Here is a 26,985-nt window from a genome sequence, read left to right on the forward strand (position 1 = left end):
GTGTGTGCACGCGCGTGTGTGCGTTGTCACTAAGGAGCCGATTGCTTTTCCAAGCCGCCCTCCGGCCAGCAGAGCTAGGGACGCGCACGGGGGTCTAGCGGAGCCGTCAAAACTGGCAGCGCCTGGGGGAGGGGCCCGCGGACGCCCAAGACCTCCCCCATCGTACGCCCCCTTCCAAGAAGGAGGTGGAACAGCCGAGGGGTGAGGACGGCGAGAAAAAGTTTCTCGCTAGCCAGGGCCAGCCCGGCGCTCGCTCGCACACTGTCAGGGGCTGTCGGGGCCGCCTCGGGTTCCTGGCCCCCGCGCTCCCAGCTCGCGGCTCAGAGCCAGGCCGAGGCCGAAGGAGCCGGCTGCAGGCTCGGCCCTGGATCGGACGCCTGGATCGCCTGGGTCCGGTCGGAGCAGCAACCCCACGGGCGCCGCTACCTGTCCGAGAGCTGCGGGGTGGGACCGCTGGCGAGGGGCGGGGGCTCGGTGACTTGGCCGCCTCCCCACCCACGCCCCCCTGGCTCCGGCTCTCGCTCCTGCCCTGAGGGCTGGGTCGCTGCCCACCACTCCTCTCCTGCTGCTGGCCCAGCGCGCGCCCGGGGAAGGCGAGCAGGCTCCGGGGTCCGGGGCTGCCCACCCCACCGCCCACCCGGCCCCCCGGGCTTCTGCTCCTGGCCACTTGTCTCCGGCAACTTTCCGTGCTTTGTTCTCGGCTGGAAATGCTTCGCGGAAGCGCCTCGGTCGGGGTCTCCGCCAGGAGGCAAGAGCTCGGCGCAGAGATGGGTTGCGTTCTCTTCTGCCCATCAATTATGGATGGAAACAAATAAGGAAGAGTCAATTTTGCATGAGCCCCTGCTCCGGCGGCGAGAGGCGTCGGCTGCGCTGGCGGGGGCATGGCGAGCAGGAAGGTAGGGAAACTTTCACAGCGGCGCAGAAACCCAGACGTAGCCCGCCTCGGGTCCCCCAGGAAGGGCTTAGAGCCCCCTCTTCCGTGTGGGACCCTGGGCTTGGAAGCAAAGGGCACCAGGGTTTGGAGGTGTGCACGAGGACTGGGTTTGAAAAATCGCTGCTCAGTTGGCTCTCGGGACCCTTGCTGTCAGGTGCTTGTTTTTAGGAGCTGAACTTGTAAAAAGCCGAATGCAGGGGAGCTAGGTATGTGGATTCCAGGACCGGCGTGAATCAGGGGTACCGCCGGTTTCAGGGAAGCAGTGAGTGTAGCATCCCAGCCCCTCGCCGCTCGGAGCTGGCACATTTTCCCACAGAAAGGACGGTAGATCTTTATTTTAAATGCATAGGCTTTGTAAACAGACATTGGACCTGTGTCTGCCACTGCATCGCCTGCTTTCCCAAAAATAGCCCCACTGTTTCCGATGACTTGGAGGGACAGTTTCTCCCCAAAACTTCTGGCTAGGAAAAATTTTGGATCTTCAGTAAAGCGTACGGGTGCTTTGCAAGGTTGCTGTTCCCACCGCTTAGTATTTGGGCAATCGAGTGGACTATTTTGTTTATTTCAAGAGTGAAGTCCTAGGAAGATGGTTTCACATTTTTTTTTTTTCCTAAACTGGTTGGGTCTGTGTCCCTGAGAACAGGAGAAAGAGTTGTTGGAGGCAAATTTTCAAGGTTTCTTCCAGGCAGTATTGAGAAATCTTATCTCAGACAGCTGCGGGGGAGGATTTTACTATCCTTTTGGTGGTTGAAAACAATAGGTTTTGGTGGTGGTTTATTCCTGCTGTTTAAAAAGCCCTCTCCCTCTCTTAAGTATCTAACTCAGGAAATTAAGTTGTGTGTAGTCAGGTTTAATGTAGTGAGTGACAGGCAAATTCTGTCAAGCTGGCAGTTATTACACAAACATTTACTCTGGCTTAGATAAATAAAAATTGCCAGATAAGCTCTGAGATTTGGGTCTCTATTGCCATGAACCTAAACATCTTGAGATAAATACACTGTAGCTCAGCCATCGTTGAGTTGTTTTTTGATAGTTAGTGTCTGAGCTTTTATTTGGATGTCTAGAACATGCTCTCAGAAAGATGGTTAAATAGATTACCCGAAGATTTCCAAAATGTGTGGTTTTCTTCCATTGGCACATTTAGATAGATTAACAACCAGCTATGGTTTCTTACTGGATCTTACAGAATGTTGTTACCTGACCTCATGTGTCTACTGGGCGTGTTACTATAGAGAACCTCTTATATATATATATATATTTTTTTTTTTTGAGAAACCTTTCTACGATACAGGAAAGTATACCAGGAATATTGTGACTTCCCCATCACCAGCCAGCTGGTTAACTTGAGTTTGATTTAGATTTGTGGGCATTCTGCCTTTTTTTTTTTTTCTGGTGCCCTCTAATAGCACCATCTGGTCATGTCTCCCCTGGTTTGATGGATTTGAAAGATGGCTGTGACGTAAGCCTGTTCGTCCGCAGAGTGAGGGCAACTTGGGAATCCAGAGGACTTCAGTTCACTTGCTTGCTGTATGTGCAGGAAGGCTCTGTCCAGTAACTGTGCCTGGGGTAAGTGGCTCCCTAAATCATACGGGATAGCTCCTATCCCCTGAGAGGCCATGGACAAGTAAACAAAAATTAGAACTGTGATTCACAAAGATGCCCATAATTGTTAAGGACTTATTGACTGGAGAAGTTTTCACTTCTTGTTGCTCCATCCTAATGACCCATGGTAATTAGCTTAGTCATTGTTCTTGCATGTGAGTTTCACTAAGATACAAAGAGTGAAAAATGCATCTGAAATAGGGTCATTTTTCACTCTTCTGATATATTTTCTGCAGAGTTAAGAGCCTGGCCGAATGCCTAGCCATTATTAGTGTAACCATAGGAGGTGAACTCCTTCCTTAGCATATTACAAGATAAAATATTATCTTTTATTTCGATTAATACACTTTCAGCCTGCACATTGTAGATTCATTTCTTGAGGAAGCAAGAGACCATTGGCATAGGCCAGTCAGTCTTGGTTGGTTACATGTCCTTTCGCCAGGAGTTGTCTTAGCCAGTGTTCCAACCCTGTGTGGGCCAGTCATGTTTCTGTATGTCCAACTTGAGCAAGAATTCAAGAATTAGAAGAAAAAAAAAAGAATAATGAAAGGGATCATTTGACAAGAAATGTAAATATGCACCTTTCTTTTGAAGCCTGTTGTTTTATCCTATAGAGATTTTAAAGCAATATGGTCCACACCAAATATTTACAGAGATTCAGACTTCTTGCCTTTGACATAAATGAATGATGCAGTATACTATCAGGAGAATTCACGGACTGAATGTGTCATTAGAGTGGGAGATCTCACTTTCTCTGACTTATGTGATTGGAGACAGCGTTCAAATCCACCAAAGCCTGTGTCTTAGGTTGCTGCTTATTTTGTGAACAGCTGCCAACTTCCAGTTGGGGAAAAAAGTGTATTTTGATTTCTTCCCATGCCACATGAAGAGAACAAAAGTCGCAAAGCTCTGGGCAGCATACCCTGGCACTTTTTTGTTGAAGTGGCTGTACTTGCACGGAGGACTGATAATTGAAGCTGTCTCTATTTTTCCCAAGAAAACTACTAATCTTTTACTTTGAAAAAACAACCATTTACATTGCCAAGGGCGATCAAATCAGTGGTCCACCCAGATACCACATGAGGTGTACTTATTTCTCAAACTTCTTTCCTATTAGGCTTTTGTTAACTCATCCAGATTAGCATTTTAACAACCCTGAAGTGAACTCCTGCCATTCTCTCTACTTGGACACAGTATGTAGATCATCCATCATCCTGTCCTTGGCTACAACAGGCTGCTGGCTCCATCACCATTTGGAGCTACACAGAACCCATCCGACTGTGAACAGCACAGCTGGCTACAGCAATTTTTTCTTCCACACCACTGGCAGCATTGTCTGGCTGTGGTAACTAAAGTTAACACCCAGAACAGGAAGTTTCCGTTGTTTTGCAACCTGTGCCAGGCCCCCTCATCCAGGTCTGGGGGCACCCCTGCCAAAAGACCTTGCCGAATTGCTGTGGTATGTTCCAGATAAAAGGGGGCTTGCCCCAACCTTAAGTGACCGCAAGAAAGACTCACTATGCTTGGTAAGTTTAAACTGCTAGAGTTACAGAATTAGAAGGAGCCTGTCATTCAGGCCCCATTCATCCTATACTTTGAGAATGTATTCTATTTGAAAAGGTACAGAAAGAAATGAAGCAGCCTTTAGCTTGAGATCACAAATGACTGAAGAGAGAAAAAGACCCAGTCCTTGGGTGAACTGAGTTTCTTACTCCTTCATCTTTTCACAAACGACATGGATTGTACCTATTCCTAATTGTGGGTTCTGTGTCTCATAGTACTCAATGTTTTCTATCCCATTTGTTGTGTTGTTTTCTTCTTTTGTCCCGGTAAGATATCCATTACAGTAGTGATTACTTGTCAAGCAATCATAACATGAATTAGATGCATGCAGCTTATAGATGATGTAGCCAAGCTTTGTTGTTTGTTTAATTCTGGCTTTAGAGTTTGCTGTGTACAACAGAAATGGCCTGGTGTTTTGGTGTGAGTTAGGTGGTAGTCTCTGTCCTCTGCACACCAGAAAACAACGAGGGGGAGGAGGTGGAGAAGGGTGATGAAGATGATGATGGGATGAAGGGGAGAGTGAAGAGATGATGATGGAGGAGGAAGTGAGGGAGGATGAGGAGAGTGATGATGGTGGAGGAGGAAGAGGAGAAAATAGTACCAATCAATATAGAACACTGAATGTTCATGTGCTTATTAAATTCCAGACACCATACTAGGATTTTTATATCTTGATTATGTCATGAAGAAAAACCCACAAACAACTGCATGAAGTGGGCACTATGATTTTGCTTCTTTATGAAAGAAGAAACAGAGGGACTGGGAAAGTGTAGTAACTTTCTTAGATCACGTGACGGAGTTAGGATTTGAACTCGGGTCTTGTAATATCTCATCCCACTTTTTCATCACAGCACTGAAGTGCTTCCAAGAACATAGACCGCCCTGAAACGTTTTGTCTCCTTAACGTTTCTTACACTTGATTCTCAATAAAACAGTCATCTTTAGGGGAAAAACTATACTGAATGAAATAATATGCTCAGTATGGGTATACTCTTAAATCATAACCTTTTTTCCCTCACCCTAAATCATGTTGTTACATTCCTCTTCCATTTTTATTTCTTTGGCCAAATAATTATGACATACTCTTCTTCCCAAGTGTCCTAGAGCAGTAGCTTCTCCTATCATTTTTTTTCCATGTGAGACTTTTCTGTCCACGATTATAGTGGCACAGGACAAATGGCAAGATCCATCACTCTCCACCCAAAAGTGCTTCTGTGTCTGGTTGCCGTTGATATTCATTTCCCTGATCTTGGCAGGTGAAGATCCATTATGTATCTTGGTCCCATTTCCCAGGAGTATTTATGGGCCCCATCAGCAAAGACAGTGAGAGCTGCAGCTGTTCCAGCATTAGCGGCTCCAGGATGGGAACTATATTATTAAAGTTGACTGTGTATCACATGAACCATGCTTTTTTTCTTGGTTGTGATTGTGGGAGAATCCTTTTGTCTATAGGAATCAGACCATCATCGAGAAGTTGTCACCAATGCATTGGCAATTTTTTTTTTCTGGTTTGTTATTCTTTTCATTCAGGATTGCTGTGGGAGGGGGGAAAACCCAAATGTATGCATTCCCACTACACATAATGCTGAGATGTAAGGTTTTCAACATATATTTATGGGGAAGGAAATATGGGTTTTAAAAGTTCAATATGTTGGTACATATAATAAAGCCTTAGGAAGATCTACAATTACTTAGCCTATTGTTGGAGTCTGTACTTAAAAATAAAGTTAGAAGTTTCTACCCAGTCAGGGAACTGGCACATAAGAACTAGTGCAGATGAAGCTCTTTGAGAAAAATCACACTTTCTTTCATGTCCCAGGAATAGGCTCTCTGCAAACCAGGGGCTTAGACTCTTATCTACCTTGGCCTACAACTCACTTGTTATTAGAAAGGTCTTTGGAAGCTTGCTTGGTCTGCAGTCTACTGTCTGCTATATTTGTCACCCAAGCTCCAGACCTCCGCTGGGTAATAGTTGAATCAAATAAAGATATTATTAAAGCTACAGAAGAAGAAGAGGAGGCAGGAGAAAGAACAATGCAGGGTGCAGTTGCTTCTGTTTGTGCCACTGCTGGAGACATTGAAGAGAGGGCTTAAGGAGGAACACGACACAATTCTGGAGCCCAAAGTTTTCGCGGAGTGCCACTGTAGAGACAAGGTAAACAAATTGCTGAAGTAAAGTGGTATGTGTTTTCGGTGCCAGAAAAGATAGACACAGACCCATGGCAGTTGAGTGGAGTGAGAGGTTATTTCTGGCTAGGGTGGTCAGGGAAGACTTTGTGGAGCCACTGGTATTTGAGCTGATCCTTGAACTAGGTAGGATTTGGACAGGTGGACAGTGCGGGTGGGTGGAGGAGGTGTTGAGAGGGAGGACATTCCAGGCATACAGAACAGCCTGGGCCAAAGCCCTGGGGTAGGGTGGGGCAGAGTAGAAGTCTAGATCATTTCTTCATGTTTGAGTCCTTACCTCCAACAGCCTCGCGCTGCAGGTGTGAAAAGACAGTTTGTCGTGCAGTCCTCAGATGTCTACTGGGTGTCTCTGGTCTACTGTACTTAACCATTCAGCAGGTGGCCCCACAGCTTAAGCCATCAGAATGAATGGGATCTATCTTGTGGCAATTCAGTAGGTGGCTCCGTGATCAGAACTAAAACCCCCACATCAGCTGCCAGCTGGTTCAGTGGCACACGTGAGCATCGCAGTGGGTAACGTGCTTTGCCTCAAATTATCCAGCAAGATGGCTCTCCTCACAGAGGTGTTCAGCAGCACCAAAGAAGAGGTTGTTGTTTCATCAGCTTCGTCTTTTAGTTAAAACTTGAAAACTCTACACATACAAATGAGTATATTGTATATGTACATGGGGATTGAGGAGGGGAGTAAAGGAGATGTGGATCTAAGAGTAGAAACATTGAAACCATGATAACCATATACTGCAGGCCCCATGAGGCTGTATTGCTTCTTCACTGTAGGTTAGCAAAGGGAATGACACATATTAACAAATATTTTAATAAGTGTATTGAGTTGGACTTTGTATTAAATTGCAGAGAGAGCCGGTTGTGGCTGGCAAACTGCGCAAGGAGTAGGGCTGGAGCTATGACAATTGTGTCCTTATAGAGAAAGGGGAAATGACTTGGAAAGCTCTAAGTACTTCCTCTTGGAAAACCTCATCCCTGAGGGTCCCTGGGGATTCAGCATCCTTTGTGGGTCTGAATTGTCAGGATAAATCTTTCTGCCATCAGCAACTCCCAATGTCCCCCACTTTCCCAATTCCTTTCCCGCCCTTCTTCCCACCATGCCCAATCCCCATCCCCAAGTGAAGCTGTTAGGGCACTGGAGTCTCCCAGCCATCAGTAAGCCAGAAGTTCTGTGTCGTGTAAGTAGGCTGATTAGAAAACATAAGGAACAATAAAACGAAAACAGTGACATTAGGGAATGTTCAAGTCAATTCCTTTGCCAAAAATTGCTCCGGTGGTTCAGTTTTCCATGTTATCCTTAAGTCTTTTACACGTTAATGGCTACATGACAGACAGTCTAAGAGAGGAATCTTAAATTTGAAGTATCACTGCCAATTAGAGATCAATCAGAAATCATAAAATTGGCCAATAGGGAAAACAGATTAAGCATAAATAGATGCAGTATTGGGAACTTTTCAGGAATATTCCAGTGACATAAAGCAGAGAACCTGTTTAGTAATTGATCTGGCTCCCACCCAGTTCTGTTAAAGTGAAGGTTGCAAGCTGCCTCCCCCTGCATGAAGCACAGTTGCCTCCAGACAGGTTCTAAAATAAACTGGCCTGGCTCAACAAGACTAATAATAACAGCCGGCACTTACAGTGTGCTTGCCCTGTGCCGTGGCACTGTGCCGAGCACTTTAAATATGCTATCTAATTTAATGCCACCCCTGAGAGTATAGGACTAATAGCTAACCGAGAGTTAACGTATATTCAGTGCTTACTGTGTGCCTGATACTCTTCTCCATACCTACAGTAAATCATTTGGTCAGCGATCTGTGAGGTACTATTATGTGAATAGTATTCTTGTTTTACACAGCAGGAGACTGAGGCATGAGAGATCCACTATTCAGTGAATAGTGGAACCAGGGGGCTTGAATCCATTAGAGGCAGTGGTGTACTATGGTGGTTGGGAGCATGAATTCCGGAGCCAGTCTCATGGAGGGGTGGGGGATGGGAGGTGAGTCTTGGTTGTGTGATTGATATGCTGTGTGATCTTGGACAGATGACTTAACTTCTCTGAGCCTCAGTTTCATCTTTTGAGAAGTGGATGATGATGGTAGTACCCACCTTCCAGGATTGTTGTCAGACATAAATGAATTAATATTTGAACAGCACTTAGAATAGTGCTTGGCATGCACTGTGCGCTATAAATATATCACTGTCTGTTAAATAAAAATAAATGTAGTCTGGCTCTAGAGACTGTGCTTTTAGCCCTTATACTGTGCTGTCTTTCCATGTGTAATTTTTATCATACCTCTTTAACTGATAGATATATACCTTGAAGCCAGTCCCACCATAGCTGTCTTCTACTCCCGTCTACAACACTTGCCACACAGCCAGCCAGACTGGAAGAGGGAATTTGGCGTGAGGGGTCTGGTGGTTTACAGATTTACGCCAGACCTTAATGCCTAGTTGAAGACCCCTAACCCAGCTGTCAGCTGTTTAAGTATCATGACATTAGAAATCTGGCTACCACTATCAGTTGTGTCAAAGGACAATTGCAGATAATAGGCATGCCCTGAATGCTGGCTGCTGGGCTGATAGGAACCTGTAATAATACCAGGAAAACCCATGCATACTCCCAAACCATCCCTGTCACCACCCACATCGTTGATCTCTGCCAGTAATCTTCAAACTTTAAGATTCAGCAGAACCACATAAGAATAAAAATCAGATTCCCGGAGCTCCAACGCTAATGGGTCTTTTTTGCTGGGCCTAGAATGGAGCCCAAGAGCCTGTGTTTTTAACAACCACCACTGGTATCTCAAGGCCTATTACTCCTTCAGCACACATTGAGAAAATGTGTGCTGGAGTAGCCAGAGCTGCTGTAACATCGGTGTGCCTGCAGGTATTGCCTGGCATCTTGTTAAAATGCAGGTTCTCCCACAGTATAGGGAGAATGACTGTGAACCAAAGACATCCCAGCCAGCTCATGAAACAGTGAAGAAACTAATAAAATCTGCTCAAAGCTAAAGAGGCCTTTTTTTTTCCAGTTTGCAAAAGATCTTCATAGTGAGCAGAAATTATGAAAGAAAAGGGCACTCACTTATTTCTGCTGACTAGCCTATATCATTTCATAAATGGAGTCCTGAGCCAGTATTCATATCAACAGTTTTTGATTTAATGATAAACTGAGATAAGGGTAATCAAACTTCATGCTTCAGGGCATAAGGTGATTGCCTGCTGTGGTCAGGATGGAATTTTTTCCCTTGTGCTTTGCACAATTGACTAGATGCATTAGAGAGAGTATTCAGGCTGTGCTTGGGAGAGCAGGGGCCGGAAGCTCTGGCAAGAAAACAACTCCACTGGCTGAGATCAAATGGGAAATGTTCTGTTTTGTGATGAACAACCCCGTCATCATTTAGCTTTATCATTTTTGTTTAATGTTAAGATGCTGTATACTGTACGTGTATACTTCTAAGAGCCACACAAGGAGGCTAGAAATGTACTGTGTTTGGAAGCAGATGCTCTGCACTCCAGCTGTAGCCAACAGACTGAACCTCTCATGACCTGGGGAAAGCATTATTCCCTTGGAGAACAGTTCCCTCATCTGTCCCTTTGATCATCAAGTAAGACTGTAGATGAAAGTGCTTCATAAAATTTGGATAGTTGCTGTTCAAAGACATGTATTATTGTGATACAATGAGATATTCTTTATGGAATCACCATTTGTTATCATCAACAATATATAAACCCATGCTCTATGTGATAATATACTATGCATAGTGACAGTGAGCTATTAGTGAGTTCTTAATACGTACCAAGCTATGAGTCTATTATTTACATTCTTCCATTGAATGTTTGTATTACCCTTTTGGGTTTCATACTTTTTCATTCCCATTTTGTAGAAGACACACAGATGCTCAAGGGGTATCAGTTTCCCATTACTGAGGTCAGAAGTTGGAAGTAAGTTTCACTGGACTAAAAGGGCATCAACCCTAGGGGAGAATTCGTATCCCCACACTTTGTAGCTTGCAGAGGGTGTCTTCACTTCTTCCCTGGGGCCTGTTCCTCTTCTTCAAGGTGAGCAAGCCTTGAATCTGACGTCCGCTTGCATAGTCACATCTCCTTCTTTGACTCTTCTGCCTCTCTGTTCCATCTGTTTGAGGATCCTTCTGATTACATTGGACCCATCCAGATAATCTGGGATAATCTCCCTATTTCAAGATCCTCTACTTAATCAATATGCAAAATCCCTCTTGCAGTATAAGTCAGTGCATTCACAGGTTCCAGGGACTGGGGCATGGACATCTTTCATGGACAAGGACTTTATCCTGCCTGCACAGTGAAGTACCTTGCTTGGGTTACACAGTGGCAGAGTCAAAATTCACACCCAAGTCTAAGTTTGTCTGTCTTCACAGCCCCAGATCTCAACCTCTGACTATAAACTTCAATTTAATCAGTGGAAGAAGCAGTAAATCATACAGTTGAAGTGTAAATAATCAATGTAAATATAGTCAGCATAGGAATAACAACACAGACATTAACCTTACTGATCTTCACGTCCTACTTGGTAATAGACGTGAACTCATTCGTTGATTTGTTCTGAGTGTGGATATCTGATTGACTTTTTTTACAAGGATCCCTGAATCCATTTGTCTTTCACTGGGTGACTTAATGAACAAGGAGCCTTTGGGAGAACAAGTGACCACTGGGGAGGTTGATAGGAAAGGGTTTTAGTAGAGCTGCCAGTTTGCAAAGGATGGTGGGAAAAAGATGAAGATGACAGCGACAGACTTTCCTTTGCTAGCTCTGGCAATTTCTCTTGGCTACTTGGATGAGTTCCTCAGATGAGACCATCGCACATCATCCACTGAAAGCCAAGACCACCTCCAGCTTGGGAGGCTTATGACTCTCAGGTCAACTAGAAAATCAAGAGCCTATGTTGTGCGAGGTCTCCAAAAGGCTGTAACAAGTTAAGAGAGGCCTCTCCCTCATTCTTCCCAATCTCTCTCTTCTCTGCCCTTCGTCACACACTTAGTTAATATCTGAGGTTTAGTATACTCTCAAGTTCAAAATGTGTACCCATCACTGAAAAAGCTGTCTGAACAATTTGAAAAAGGAGGAAGAACACAGATCTTGGCATCTGGAGTCTATCCTAGGTCAACTATTAGCCAACCAGAAATCTGTGGTCAAAGCACCAGCCTTGCTGGCCTTAGTTTTCTTTTGAGAGCAAAGTGAGGAGGAAAGGGGCAACAGAGAGAGTCTAGCTGACCTCTAAGTTCTTGCTAGGCATAGGACTCCATAATGCTGTATTTATCTATGTGTGTTAATTACTGGGCAGGAGGATCAGATAGAAGAGTGATTTTAAAAACTATGAATCTGCTTCCTGAATGGGGGTATAGCTATCTGTATAAAGAGACAGACACACAGATAGTTCAACTTTGCAAATTTATTCTTGCCATTTACCTTTTACAGCACCTTGCCCTTTTCTTACGGGATCACTTAAACTTCACTGCTGCTAATATAGTTTTTAGACTCAATTTTCAGAAATGCATAGATAATATTTTCAGTTAGCGGTAATTGCACATCATGCCGCTCTCAGGAGTTGATACGTTACTATCACACAATTTCTCTGTAATTTTCAGTTATATCCCTGAAGGGCCATCCCTCATGGAGCATGTAGAACTGAGAGGACAAATGAGTTTCAAAGTAGAAAGCCAAATCGGACTTAGTGGTAGTGGCTATTGCCACTTGTGTTGCAGAAATTTGTACACCTGCTTCCAAGGTCAAGGAGAAAAAGAATGTCTGGATTGATTCACACAGTCTTCTGTGAAAAGGAGAGGGTATATGGTAGCCCAGAACGGCAAATTGGCCATCTTTGATTCAGTATTTGCTTTAGAGGTACAAATCTCTCTGAAAGCACTCATCCTCATTAAGCATGATCTCTGTACAGGCTGGTGAGGATTTAAGGCAAATATCTGAAATGATGTCTTAGCTCACTGCAAGCATGGAGCTTGAGTTCTCTGACCCATGGGAAGGAAGATATGATACTTCAGGTGCATGAAGAACCTTGGTAATGATCACACAGTTCTTGCAATTTGACGTATTCTGTTGCATATTCCCTCAATTATTCCCACTATCTTTAACATTTTATCAGAATTTCAAAGCTGTTATAAATGATTATGCTAGTATAGATACCTCCTTTGCTATATTTTGATATATGTAGTGTAGATGGGTAGGTATTTGAATATATAACACTATCGTATATGTGTCTACATACCCATATGGAGAATCTGAATGAAAATCTTCCAAGTCTGACATACATAGGTTAGAATCCTGTCCTGTTTGCTTAACAGATGTAAGAAATTGCATATATCACTAGTTTCTTTTAGTTTCCTTTTATGTAATAGAAAGAAAATATTCTTAAAGAGATGTGAAATCAGTTAGAGATAATGCATAGAAAGTGGCCATTGCAGTATTTAGAACACAGTCATACTGGACTTTTCATCATTAGAATGCTCCATACTACATGTAACAGAAAACCCGATTCAAAATTGCTTAAACCGTTAGGACCTCATTAAGTCACATAATAAGATGCCCTGAGACGTGGTGGTTCCAAGGTTGATTAATTCTTTGGCTGAACAGAGTCATCACAGAGTCAAGTACTTTCTGTGTCACTTCTCTGCATTTCTCAGCCTGTTAGACTTCTCCTTAACCAGCTCTTTTCATGTCCCCAATAGAACAGATATGTCCCAGGTGAGAATCCAATAGGTTAAGAGACCAGCATGTCCTTGGAAACCTCTCCCAGTGACAGACTTTCCTTCTTAGAATCATGTCACCTGTTGGAGGCTGATACCCTTGGGAGGGGAATGGGACCATCACTGTTGACTTAGTTGGGGGAGGTTGGCTTATGGCTACAAAAACAAAGTCCATGTTTTGTTATCAAGTATTTGCACAATGCTAAATATGCATATTATGTATACACATTACACATTACATTAAAACCATTGTGAGTATACTCAAACTATAAAATTTTGATGTTTGGCCACAAATATTTTTCTGACATTGTTTGAAACTTTTGCATGACTGGAACATAATTTGCATTTATTTGGGCAATTTAAAAATATAAGAGCTATGACCCTGGAGGAAAATTCTACCAAATTAGCTTTAACTATGCTTCCATGTTTTGTTTTGTTTTTGTTTTTTCTGTAGATTTTTTAAATGAGCAGTAAGATTTCTCCTGCCAGATTAACATGTTGAAACATCATAGTAAATATAAACCATAATTATGAAGACACTTTTATCTATTGAGAGGTAGAGACAGAAATGCTAAAACTCCATTCTCTTCAACTCTGTGAGACATTTCATGATTAGACATTCACATTTTCTCATGGTCCCTGTTTTAAAAAAACCATTAACCCTTGGAACTCTAGACTTTCATGAGTTCATGTTACATATGATAAATCTTACATCTATAGAGGAAGGCTATCCCCTTTGTGTATTCTTTGTTTCTTGTCATTTAATGAAATACATTGCAGGCCTCCCAGTAGAAATCCTAGCCTGGTGCTGAGCCCTCCTTCACTCTGCACTGGGTAACCTCTTTTCTGGTATAACTATACAATAAATCACTTCTAAGGCACCATAAAATATGGGCGAGGAAGGTCCTTCTTTACTTTTCTTTGTTCAGCTGATCTACCTTTGCATGAAGCCATAAAAATTAACTGCCTATATTTTCAATATCTGAAAATTCTACTTTCAATGTTTTATAGTTGCATTTTTGTTCACCAAGGTGAAACTTCTCTTGGGTTTCATTTAAAAAAAAATGTTACTCCGTAAAGGAAAATAGCCCTTTATTTGCTATCCCCTGTATATTCAGCCTCCATGATTTTCCTTTCTAATTGTTAGTCCTGCTGAATCCAAATGGTCCTGAGTTCAAATTCTGATTCCGCCGCTTAATCTCTTAGAGGCTCATTTTCCTCACTGGAAAGTTGGGGTGGTGTTTTCACCTGATATTAATTCAATCTGACCCTGAGTCTCAGGTGTAACGTTCTAGATGCTTCTGAATCCCTCACTCATTCATTCACCTCTTTGTGCAATAGATGTCTTCTGTGCATTTTCACTGTTCAGAGAGCATTTCTTTCTCTTTGCCTTCGCAAAGTCCTAGTCCAGTAAGTAGTGGATGACTGCACACAGGGTCATTCTCACAGCTATGTGGCCTGTAGAGTCATACCTAGCCACAGGAATGGAATGCTCGGGTGTGACCATCTTGAAATGTGAAATTCTTAATACTTTTTATCAAGGAACTTGACATTCTTCTTATATTGCACTGAGCCCTGAAAATTGTGTGGCCTGGCTATCCCTTATCACCAGCGGTATTTGATCTGTGTTGGTCTGAGTAGGCCAAAGAGTCGCCTACTCTTGTCTGAGCTCCCACTGTGTCACTTACTCCAGCAGCCACCTAACTTTGCCAGGCCTGAATTTTCAGAGCTGGAAAGCACAGCACTGTAGCCACGGTCCCAGGGTCATGGCTGTTAATCTCCAGCCCTCAGGAGAGGAAGACATAAGTAAAATGGTGTTGGGCTGGAATTTGGATTACAACACTGTACTTTGAAAACTAGGAACTAGAACATGGAGATTATGGAACCAAAAGAAAACTGAGAAAGTTGGGCTGAGTAGCAGAAACTTGACTTCTAGCCCAGGCCCACATGCTGTTTGGAGGTTTTACAATAAAATCAAACTGATTGAGCGCTGGCGTTATTCTGCTGATTTCATTTGGATCTGCCCTATTCTCTCCATAGATTTTATGCTAATCCCCTCCCCCCAAGTTACTGAAGTCATTCCTAAGCTTTTGGCCACCTTAAAAAAAGTCTATACAGGATCTTAAAATTTGTATATATAAATATTGGCATCCCTGCGAATTTTCTGATTTTAAGTCAGAGAACTTTTGTGTGTTGCAAGGTAATATATATTTAGTCAGCTCTCTGGCATGGATATGAACCAATCAAAACAGATCCATGTGTAGTGCCACATGATTGGTGTACTCTCTGAAGTCTTACACTTCAGCATTAACTTTTTTAAAAGTACTCTTGGGCCGGCGCAGCAGCTCAACAGGCTAATCCTCCGCCTGCAGCGCCGGCACACCGGGTTCTAGTCCCAGTCGGGGCGCCGGATTCTGTTCCGGTTGCTCCTCTTCCAGTCCAGCTCTCTGCTGTGGCCCGGGAGTGCAGTGGAGGATGGCCCAAGTGCTTGGGCCCTGCACCGGCATGGGAGACCAGGAGAAGCACCTGGCTCCTAGCTTCGGATCAGCGCAGAAGCCATTTGGGGTGAACCAATGGCAAAGGAAGACCTTTCTCTGTGTCTCTCTCTCTCTCACTGTCCACTCTGCCTGTCAAAAAAAAAAAAAAAGTAAAAAAGTGCTCTTGGACCCAGGGCACAAGAAGGAAGTACCACCTTTGAGTCTGCACTCATTCTGTAGGACCAGAGTCTCTCCTGGATCTGTCACTCTGCCATCTCTCTAAGCACTTTACAAATTCCATATTAATGTGTAGCTGTTTAGTGGAAGGCACAGACTTCAGATACACTGTTTTTCAAGTTGAAGTCACCAGCAAATTGCAATGATAAGAGACATTTCAAAGGGAACAAACAACTCTAACCTGAGATTCAGCAATCTTCATTTTTAGATATATCTTCAGTTCTGCCTGAAGCCACCTTTTGCTCGGCAAATTTGAGATCACAAGAGAACTGGATGCTCAAAGTGTCTAATCACCCACCTAAACATTTGCATCATTAAGTCTGGGCCGGCCTCTCTGCTTTGTAAACACACTTGTTTCAGCAGAGGAGAGATGGGAGCCTTTCTATAATGTTAAAAGCCACAAACAACTCCAGTGAAAGCCACAGTATCTGGAGCCAATTAAGATCAAAGCTATGATGCTTAGTGCTACAAATTTCATCACTTAAATATTAAGCAGTTTTTACTTAGACACTGATCAAGAGGTGTTAATGTAGATTCTTTTAAACAACTCAAATAATTTAGAACATGTGTATGAGAGGAGGAAAATTGCAGTCTTTTTGAGGGAGAAAATGGGAATCTTTTCCACTTTCAAGAGTTGTAAGCATTTTGTTTTTGGACTTTCTGAATGTTGTCCAGTTTATGGGGTATGTCTACTTATTTACTTTATTTCATTTCATTTTATTTTGATGGAGAACATCTTGACCTCTGCCTATTTTTATTGTGTGAAGCAATAGGATTCTAACTTAGAATCCTTGGAACCAAATGGGAGTTTACATTTTAGTTCCCAAGATGTTTCTTCTGGCCCTAATGGTTGGCTAACTGATGTGTTTACATTTGTATTAGCATTGAGTGGGCTGGTTTGAAAAGGGCCACAGAGATAGTTGAAGTCTGACTTCTTGTTGCTGTAACAACTAACTCGAGGCAGTTTTTCAGCATCACCCTTATCCACTATAGAATTTATTTTATGACTAAGAAAAATAGCCCAGTGTGAATGAATTCTGACATAATTGTATTCTAGCAACCATTTTGTCTGCTGCATAAAATGTAAACAGCACAGCTGTATACATCAGTTTGGCAAATATACATTTTGCGTTTAAAAGAAGTTTACTTTAACACTTCCATTGCCACTTATTTGCATCTTGGTGAGGTGGGGTGAAAACTCCAGCTAGAAACACGAAGTATGGCAGAGAAAACCTCCTGACTTCCAGCTACCACTCTTCCAGAACTTTAAGGCGAGTTTGAGATTTGAGTGAGCCAAGTCTTCATTCTTCATTTTCCTGTGTGTATTTTAAAGAAAAGAGATCGTAATGCCCCTGCTTAAACAATAGGGGTACAAACTTTTTTGGCTTTCAATATCCAAGTGGACAGTCAGTTTTCCGTTTGCTTTTGCTGGCTGTAGATTTGAGCGCTGAGAATCTAAGCTGTGTTTTCTTTCTACTATGTGGCTGTAATTCCTGGCTTTTAATGCAAAAGACAATCCCTATATTACTGGCACCAAGAGAACAGCAGTGATTTTGAATTGGCAGGGATCTTTATGAAAATATATTAAAGTTCATTCTAAAATTAGAAACTGTTGTTGCAGGTTTTATTTCAGCACTTTATATTTGGAAGTTTCAGAAGGAAAAAGTAGGAGGTAGGAAGGCAAGAAGAGCAAAACCTAAACTGTGCTATGCTAATTTAACTGAGATCTGTGAATTAGCCTGTATTTCTCTTACTGCACACCTGCAGCACAAATATGCCATGTAAAATGATAGAGGACTTGTTCTCTAGGGAATTACCTCCTGAAATAACTTTGATATTTTAAGACATACACCCTGCAAGTTCCAGGTATTAGTTCATTATTGTATTCATCACACAGATACTAATTGTCCTCACCAAGAACGTCCTCAGCTTCTTTGGGTGAAAGGTGACTTTATATTCTTAGTGGAGCATCTTTTCCTTCTGGGTTTTTTTTTTTTTAAGATTTATTTATTTATTTATTTGAAAGTCAGAGTTACACAGAGAGAGGAGAAGCAGAGAAAGAGAGGTTTTCCATCCGCTGGTTCACTCCCCAATTCGCCGCAATGGCCAGAGCTAAGGTGATCCAGGAGCCTCCTCCGGTTCTTCCCATGTGGGCACAGGAACCCAAGGACTTGGGCCATCCTCTGCTGCTTTCCCAGGCCATAGCAGAGAGCTGGATAGGAAGTGGAACAGCAGAGACGCGAACCGGCGCCCATATAGGATGCCGGCACTGCAGGTGGCAGCTTTACCCACTATGCCACAGTGCCAGCCACCTTCTGTTTTTAAAAGTTAAAAAATTACAGAGATCTGTCTTTAAAGGAGAAAAAATGAAAATAGCTTCTTTTTATTGTTTCTCCTCTAGTATTTGTCTATATAAATGTCTTTTTCTAAAGTCATGATAAGAGAACATAGAATTTTATCTGCTGATTTACTCCTACTTAACTATTACATCATAAGCTGAGGATTACTAGTCTTATTATTTAAATGGTTGCATAATATTCCATGAGCCTGGTATAATATACTTTTCATTCTTTCTCCGTGTTTAGAGATTTAAGCTGTCTCAAGTTTTATCACCATTTTCAATAAGCTGCTTTTTCTAATAAGTTCTATTTTCGTTCCGACTTTACATTGTTTGCTTAGGATAAGTTATCATAGGGAAATTACTGAGTCAAAAGTTAGTAGTGTTAGTGCATGTGTGTGTTACACATTGACAAATTATTTTGTAAAATGATTGTACTAATTTACCATACCACGTGCAATATATTGATTTCATCTCAACTTCAATAATACTGTATTAAAAAAAACTCAAAACAAAGGAAGCTAATTTTGCCAATGCAAAATTGTACTTCCTTTATACAATCTGATTTTCTGTGAATGCTAACCAGAAACCCGATTTTTTGAGAGACTGGGACCAGACATATTAGGGACAAGTCTTGTACTGTTTGACACAAAGAAAGAAAATCTGAAGACTTGCTGGGGAATTGTCATAACATCTGTGCTCTGACTGAAGGTTCCCAGGTCTCTGCAATATATCCAGCCCTGACAGCTAATTTCAATCTTCAGCTGGACCAAGAGGAAGGAGCAAAGGAAGCAATATTTCAGGGTAGAGATAATACTGAGAAGATCCAGGAAGAGATTGTTCCTTAAACATGGAGTATATCACTGATCTAGCTGCACATGAAACCAATCCAAAACCTAGTGCTTAAAACTGCTACATTTATTTAGGAAATGAGGCTGTAATTTCAGTAGAATTTAGCAGAGATAGGATACAGTTCTGAGGTGGCTCACTCACATGGGAGGCCGTGGACACTGCCTATCAGCCAGGAGCTCAGTCAAGGCCAAGAGCCGTGGTCTGAGTTCTCTCTGTGTGGGCCTCTTCTTGAAGGCTTCTTTATAAACAGCTTGGGCTTTCTTATGCCGTGGTGGCTGGGTCCCAACAACAAGTATCCAAAGAAACAGGAAGTGGAAACTGCCACTTACGAAGTTCTGGGCCTAGAAATTGGCACAGCATTGCTGTCACTGTATTCTATTACTCAGCCACAGTCCCAGGCTCCCAGTTGGGATTTATATAAACATTTGGGGACCATGATTTCAAGCTGCTATTGGTATTCCCAGATCTTTCCTGCAACACCATTGACTGGGAAGTAGGATAGGCCTGGCCTCCACCCCTAATTTCCAGAGAACTCCAGGGGTGGGTTCTCTACTTGCCTAATCCACTGTTTCCAGATCAAGGAATCCAGCCCTGTTTCTCTTGGACTGATATCAGCACTATGGAGAATCTAGCAGTGGTCTGTGCTCATCCCACCTCACCCCAGGGAGGCAGGTTGCAGTACTTTAAATCTTCTGTGCCGTTGCTCTTTTCTGTTAGTATAGATTTTACAGGTAGATGTGAGTGTGTTGATGCATCTTAAGAAGAATAACGACATTAAGTATATTTGGTGCATTTATACTGGCAAAATGCTTGACTTCTAATGTGCTGACGGCCATATTAATGAGAGTCCCACCTGATTACTGAGTGGTTGATTTAGGTGTTTCTCTTACTGGTTCCAGAAAAGGGAAATTATTTGAACTATGGTTTCTTGGATCTGTTTTCCAAAGAATACCTCAAAAGAGAATTGGGCACGTAGAAGAAGATACTGAAATCATCAGAAGTAGTCTTCAGAAAAGGCCAGAATACCCCAGTGTAGGAGACAAAGCTGGGAAAGCATAATGATGCTAATAATACAATCAACAACAATAATCACAATAAGCGCTATTGCACTTACTTGCACAGTTTTAAATGTTTTCTGTGTATTAAGTCTGCCACCCTCAAAACAGCTATTTAAGGTGGCTGTTTAAATTTTCTGTTTTCAAAGATGCAAGTTGAAATAGTCTTTCCAAGGTCACACAGCCAATGAGAGGTGGAATCAAAATGTTCTTAAAGTAAGCCCTGTTTCCGGGAGGAATTATATGAGAGTGTTTATTCGCAGGTGTGGTAAGATGGGTCATGATCTAGTGTCTCCCTCCCAGGGTTTCATGCGTTTACACTCCTTTTTCAGCCACTTAATGAGGGTTGGGGTGGGGTGGGGATGAGAACTTCACGCTTTACTGTTTTTTTTATTGGCTGTGAAAGAACAAAGTAAAAAGAGCAGACAAACTGTCCAGAGATGGAGACCAGTGTGTGCTGGCCCCTCACAGCCTCTCTGCCTGGACCACCAAACATGCGGAGGAAGTAGTTCCAAAGGGCTCCCATCTTTGCGTCTGAAGGCTAGGAACAGAGGGAGCAGCTTGTTTCCCGCAGGTGCACCAGAGCAAGGAGGCACCCAGTATATAGTCTTCCTTGACTGTACTCAACTCACAGACTTGAATGCTGGATTAAGGACAGTGGTGAAGAGGCCTCCGAGCCCTAGCGACCCTTCAACCCTACAGATGGATGTAGGAGGAAGAGGTGGAAACAAGTTCCCAAGTCCTAAGGAGGCAAGATCTTGGCTCACTGTCTGCATGAATCTCCTCTCACTATTTTTGCATAGAGATACGTATTTTATTTGATTTTTCTGATAGTTACCTGCTAGATCATTAGACTAGAAGAATGAATGTAGGGGAAATAGTGCTATTCACATCCTAAAATAACAGTAATAAAACCAAGCTAAAAATATGATAGTGCACTTATCTTAACAAATTATAAATGCCTCCATCTCCTTTTCTTTTCTTCCCCAGTTTTTTTTAAAGCATGATTACAAGACCACAGATTTCAGAGACAAATCGACTTAAGCCCCACTATTGAGTTTTGTGACCAAAGGCAGATTATATCATCTACAAATTTGGAAAAATATCACCAAATCCTAGGGGTGCTTAGCACAATGCCTAATGCTTCGTTGGCTTTGAACCCTGACTTCTGATCATTATCTTCTCTACATTTCAGTATCTAATATCTGCATATTACACACAACTCCAGGTGTGTTGCATGAAAACAGCATGAGAATGTTACCAGACAAACTCCCCCTTCTTAGTGGGGCTGGCACTGGGAATATTTCGTGCATTGACCTGTGAACTTAATTCCATGAATTAGTCATGGATTCTACCTTCCAGGAACTCAGTCTAAGCAGAAAGCTGGGCAAGTGGCTGGACAGTGCTACCCGCCATGGCAAATCCACTATGGAAATGGATGGAGAATCGTGGGAGGAGACTGGGGAGATGGGACAGGTTTTAAAGTGGTGATGAGCCCGAAGGAACAATTGGGAATTTGCCAGTCAGAGAAGCTGTGGAAGGCATTCCAGAGCCAGAGAGCAGCAAGAGCAAGGGGCAGGAAGCCTCAGCAGGGCTAGCAACTTGCAGAGTTGATGCGTAAGTGGAAACAGGAATGTGACTGATTACTGGAGCACAGGCACAAAGCAATGCCAGTCTACTGGGTTGAAGCAAACTGCGACTAAATAAAGCACTGATAATAATACTCCTTCTTCACACTTGAACAGCACCTTTACAGTTTACAAAGTATTTTTACTCAAATTTTCTCACTTGTCCCTTTTAAAAAAAACATGATGATGTAGTCAGCAGAGATGCTCCCTTATCTAATCTGCAAGAGGTGAGACAGGAGGGGGCTGGAAGGCTGCAGAAGCCCACATGTGCAGGTGCAGTTGGTGCCTTGCTGCTAGGGATCCTCCTGTTATTACAGTGGCCTCCGTTTCTTCTCCCTGGGGCAGCTGAACTGCAGTGAAGAGAAAAAGAGGCAAGAAGGTGTGACCAACTCACTCAGTGAGGTATTGGTTAGGGCTTGGGAATTGTAGTTAGTGAATCTCTTGAATCAGGACCCCCTGTTGGGTTGGGGTTGCATTCACATTAATGGCTGCCTCTTCTGTTGAGTCCCTACTAATCAGAACATGCCTGGGACTGTCAGCATGCATAGCACAAAAAGGGCACCTCTGCCTCTCCACCCAGCTTGCTACAGACACGACCACTGGGAAAGAAACCCACAGGGTCATCCTTTCTTTCCACCAGTCCTGCTGGAACTTGTTGTTGTAACCCCACCTTGTCCCTGTATCCTTTGTACGAAAAGAACTCATACCTTCCACATTACCTGGTTTTTAATCCTTTGTTTTTATCTAAGCAATGCAAGTTTGTAATAAGGGGAAGAGGAGAAGGGAGGAGGAGAAAGGAAGCAAATCACTTTTCCTTCCAAAGGTAATTAGGCTAATTTCTCTTTTCACCATTGGTCAACTTGTTTGCATGTCTATAGCAACACTTTTTTTAATACCACCCCCAGGATGCTTTCTGTGACTAAGATAGAATTTGGAGCCCCAGGTCCAAGGCTCTGCTCAATGTAGGAAAGGAATATCATTGGAATATTCTAAGTCCTACGTGGCAATTTTGGTGATTGCAAAAATCAGTGGAAGACTTAATCTTCCTGTGGTCGTATCTGCAGCTCTAATGTGAATGCCTGCACATTATGTACTACACCATGGTTAATGGGTTTGGTGTGTGTCTGTTCGTTACCAATGATCACGGTGACCTATCATTAGCAGTTTATCACCAGTACACAAAGTGTTCTTTAGAGGTTTTCCAAATGTTTTCTTGACAAGAATTGCACACAACAATTTATTCAACAAATTTAAGCTGGTGGTTACGGTGTACAGGTCCCACATCTAAGTCCCTGGATTTGGTTTCCAGCTCTGGGCCCTGACTCCAGCTGCTGCCACCTCACAGAGGCAGCAGTGATACAGTTGGGTTCCTACGACTCATGGAGGATGCATGCATTGAGTTCCTGGCTCCCAGGCTTTTGAGGAGTGAACCAGTAGATGGGAACTCTGCCTCCTGTCTTTCTGAGAGGACACAACCCCTGCACACGAGGCAGTCACACTGGTATGGGTGTGAGTGAATAAACTGGGAAAATAAGGAAATGCAATGTTATGTAGAATGTGCTCTGATAGAAGTAAGCACAAGTTTTGGTGGCAGAGGAAGGAAAAGGGGGAGGATCCTGGTAAGAAGTGATTTCTCATTGGGATTTAGCCATGGGAAGGAAAAGGAAAGAACGCAGAGGGCATTCCAGATCCTGAGAACAGCACATGCAAAGGCAGAAAGTCAGGAGAAGCCAGGCCTGATGCTGGACTGATAGGGCTCCTTGCACACCCAGAATACAGGGTGGGAACAGAAGAGCCCCCCACTGCTGTCCCCTGGTCTCTCCTGGGCCCTACAGTTTGTCAGGCCACTGCTGACTATCGCTGTGGAAACTTGTTTTTATTTTTGTCTCTCAAATCCATTTGGAGTCTCTCTGAGGTTTGCCATAGGAGTGACAGGAAGAATAGTGGATCTGCAGATGAATGAGCCAGAAGCCTCCCACTTGCTGTAGAGCCTCAAGAAATTCCTTAAAATCCATGCCTGAAAGGTGGAGACTAGTTCAGCATTTACCAAGTCAATACCAGGTATCAGACCCTGAGGAGGGTGCGCAGTTATGAAGACGAAGCAGATGAAAGAAAGGGCTTCACTGGAGATGGAAATTCTATCCCAAGCCTTTAGAGGACAGCATAGCTAAGACACCTACTTTGAAAGCATTAAAACCCATCCTCCCCGGTCTAGCTTGCATATGGCTGAGACTGGGGGCCTGATATCTCTCATGTAAGTTTATGCAATATTTCCATCAGCTATGTTTGGGGATGCAGAGCGGGGCTGAGAAAACTAGATACAGATCCTGAGTGTATGTGAAGCGGCTTGTGCAGCCTATCATACTATGTAAAGGAGACATTAGACAAATGCGTTCACTGGGGGGAGGAGGGGCCTGAGCCCCTAGCCCTGGGCCCAGGGAAGCTGCAGGTATTACTCGAAGGCTGTGCTTCCCAAGGCCACATGGTTATGGGAGAAGCACACCCTCTGCCATTCCATCTGGGACACCCTTAGAATGCCAAGTCCACATTTGTACGTGCCAAGCAAGAGCTACTCCATGTTCAACACATCTGTCAGCTTGCACTACAAAGCCATTTGTGCCTTGCCCTTAGAGATCAGAGGCAGAGACTGCAGAGCTCTCTGCCTGGGGTTCAGAGGGAGCACATGCACTTTGTATCCTAGGCAACCCCAATGCTGTACGAATCATCTTTGAGTAAATGGCCTTTTACAACCCGAGCACTAAACTCAAAATCATAAAATCTCACTTTTGGAAGAGACCTTTGAGATCACCTACATTCTGGCTCCACCTCTCATTATACAGGTGAGGACGCTGAAGCTGCAGGACGGGCTGCTTCCTTAGAGGCTAAGGCGGGAGTAGAATCCAGGTTGCCTAACTCCCTGTTATCTCCAGGTGTGTTTAATGTCTGGCATACGATTAACATCCCTGGGGTGATTCATAAGGAGAGGTGAGAATTAATGTAGATAAGGGTGCGTGATTACCTCTGGCATAAGAACCACAAGCCCTTCCCCAAGGTTGTATCTTTACTCTTGAACAGGCTGCCCAGCGCTCACCCTACCTAACAAGAATGATTATGGTGCTTGCCGTGTGCCAGGTAGGCTCTTTACCGTGAGGGAGCTCTTGAAAGAACTCATTCAGGAATGACTCTAGACAACAATAATGTGCTGCATGTTTTGTTTAAAAAAAAAAGCTAGAAGAAAGGATTTCGATGCTAAGCGTTTGAGGAGTTAGATCTGTTTACCCTGATTTGAACATAATACAATGTATTCATGTATGCAGACATTTCATGGTATCTCATGACTATGTACAATTTTTATCTATCAGTTACAAATAAAATAAAACAGGAACTTGGAGAGGTTGCTACTGGTGTTGGCTTCAGTTTACAAGGTAAAGAGAGATGAAAATGGTTAGCCAGCTTGTGCAAAGTCAGGGCCTGGTTAAACAGCCAAACCAGGGGTCCTCGCTCTGGCAGTCTAGCACCAGAGCCCATGTCCTCCACCGCTGTGCACTTCCCAACTTCAGTCAGCTTCCTTCCCAACAATAGCAAGGATCTAGCTTTGCTCACGCCCTCTTGGGCTGCCTTGCATTGATCTAATAAAAACTGGCAAGCGAGACTGTAAGGACTAGTATGTGTTTACTTAAACTCCCTTTTTATCTCTGCAGACCCAGAGGTTCCAAAAGTTCATCATCCATCAGATACAGACCCCAGACAAAGATCAGCACATGAGTCACAGAGGCTCTGATTCTAGTCCAGACTGGCCTTTCCCGAAGTTTTGCTGGTCATAAAAGTTACTTGCTTCTCACTCTTGGTCACAACTTCATCCCTGCTCCAGAATCATTCAGCTGAACTAACTCACCAGAGACTTCATTTCCATTGTGAGGACAAAATACATTTACGAAAATAATCATTTTGAAAAAATATACCAACTCATAGGAAGTCACAGTAATAGTTCAGAGAGTCACCCTTCACCCAGAAAGTGCATTTTAGAAAACAGCAGCACTGACTTATGGGATGCTGATGTTGGTAATACTTTGGATCCTTGCAAACCAGCTGGCAATCCTGTCTACACTGGCAATAGACAAGCAACTGTCACTGTATTTTCAAATTCAGAGGACAGATTCAAAGTCCATATTTTTGGCGAACAGAAAATCAAAGGACTTGGATGAGGAATTCTTGGCTTTTTTTGTAGAGGGACCATTGTTCTTTCTTTGGGTTGTTAGAGTTTTAATCCAGTAAACCTTTCAACAGCTGCTTTAAAGCATGAATCTCTGGTGAGGTGGTTTGCAGGATACCAAGCACAGAGAAATGAGCTCCTTAAAACATAGTGAGTCCGGTTGCTGTTGGCAGTGATGACACACACAGATTCCTGGACTCCATTGACAACCGGGTTCTGCACTGGCATCACCATCCTTGGATCATACGTTGCTTAATTCATCTGCTTCTTCCTTCCCTTTGTCAGACAGGAATAGAAGCAGCAGCACACCCTCAGCCCTTCTTGCCTCGGTATGGTTCATATTCTTTGGAAACCTGAAGAAAGCATTATGGAGGATATTGAAAGCTAGGGCCACAGAGTGGTTGCATCAGACCAGTCAATGGAATCAGAACAAACATGCTCTACTCCTGTCATCCCAGCCCAGAGGGCAGAACCAGGCATAGACCCAGGCCCTATTATCCTGAACAGAATGTCACATGCAAGCCATATGGCAGCCCCAGCAGGTCATCTGGTAGAAAAAGCTGATGTTCCAAAGATAGGCTGAGTCCTTTGGCATCTCTGTCAGCTCTCAGAGCCTTGAGTCCTGCCTTTGTTAGAATGGCTCCTTTTCCTGGAGGCAGAAGGGGAGCAGCCTGGGCTGGCTGGGACTGTGTGTATGGAGGAGATAACAAAGAAAAGGCTTTTCATTTCTCTTGTCACTAGTTAGCCTTGAAAACCCTTCAGCAGTCCTCCCCCAACAAAGGAGACAGCATTGTTCATTTCTGCCACAACAATCTCTCGCTTTGTCTTTTTTTTTTTTTTTCTTTTTCAATTGCAGAGGGTTCCTGTGCTTTATAGTCTCTCAAAGCCAGTCCTCATCTTGATCTCTTAAGAAGTTCATATAGAGGCAGGCGTGTGGCCTAGCTACTAAGACGCCTGCTTCCCATAGAGGAATGCCTGGTCTGTACCCAGCTAGACCTGGATTGAGCTCCCTGCTGCCAGCATCAGCCCAGTCCCTGGGCCCCTGGGCCACTGAGGACATTTGGAGAGTGAATAAGAAGATGGGAGCACACTTTGTGTGTGTGTCTGTCCTGCAGTTTGTCTCTATCTCTCAAGTAATGTCTCTGGCATTGTAGCA

The 26,985-nt window shown here is 43.4% G+C and overlaps 1 protein-coding gene across 26 annotated transcripts in view; it reads left to right on the forward strand.

Moving 5' to 3' along the window:
* The window catches only part of SEMA6D (semaphorin 6D), a 666,912-nt gene that overhangs the window by 611,017 nt on the left and 28,910 nt on the right, over positions 1-26,985 (forward strand). For 12 of the 26 annotated variants that reach the window (XM_017348055.3, XM_017348058.3, XM_017348062.3 and 9 more), the window contains exon 1: positions 760-896. The exons of 12 other annotated variants lie outside the window; for them this stretch is intronic. The gene's annotated coding sequence lies outside the window, so the exon portion shown is untranslated. Of the gene's footprint in view, positions 1-759; positions 897-2,208; positions 2,501-2,537; positions 4,063-26,985 lie in introns of those variants that run through there. 2 more of the 26 variants (XM_051822411.2, XM_070054140.1) reach the window with 2 other exon arrangements.

The sequence above is a fragment of the Oryctolagus cuniculus genome, chromosome 12, assembly GCF_964237555.1.
Source record: "Oryctolagus cuniculus chromosome 12, mOryCun1.1, whole genome shotgun sequence".
In the NCBI taxonomy this organism is placed as follows: Eukaryota; Metazoa; Chordata; class Mammalia; order Lagomorpha; family Leporidae; genus Oryctolagus; species Oryctolagus cuniculus.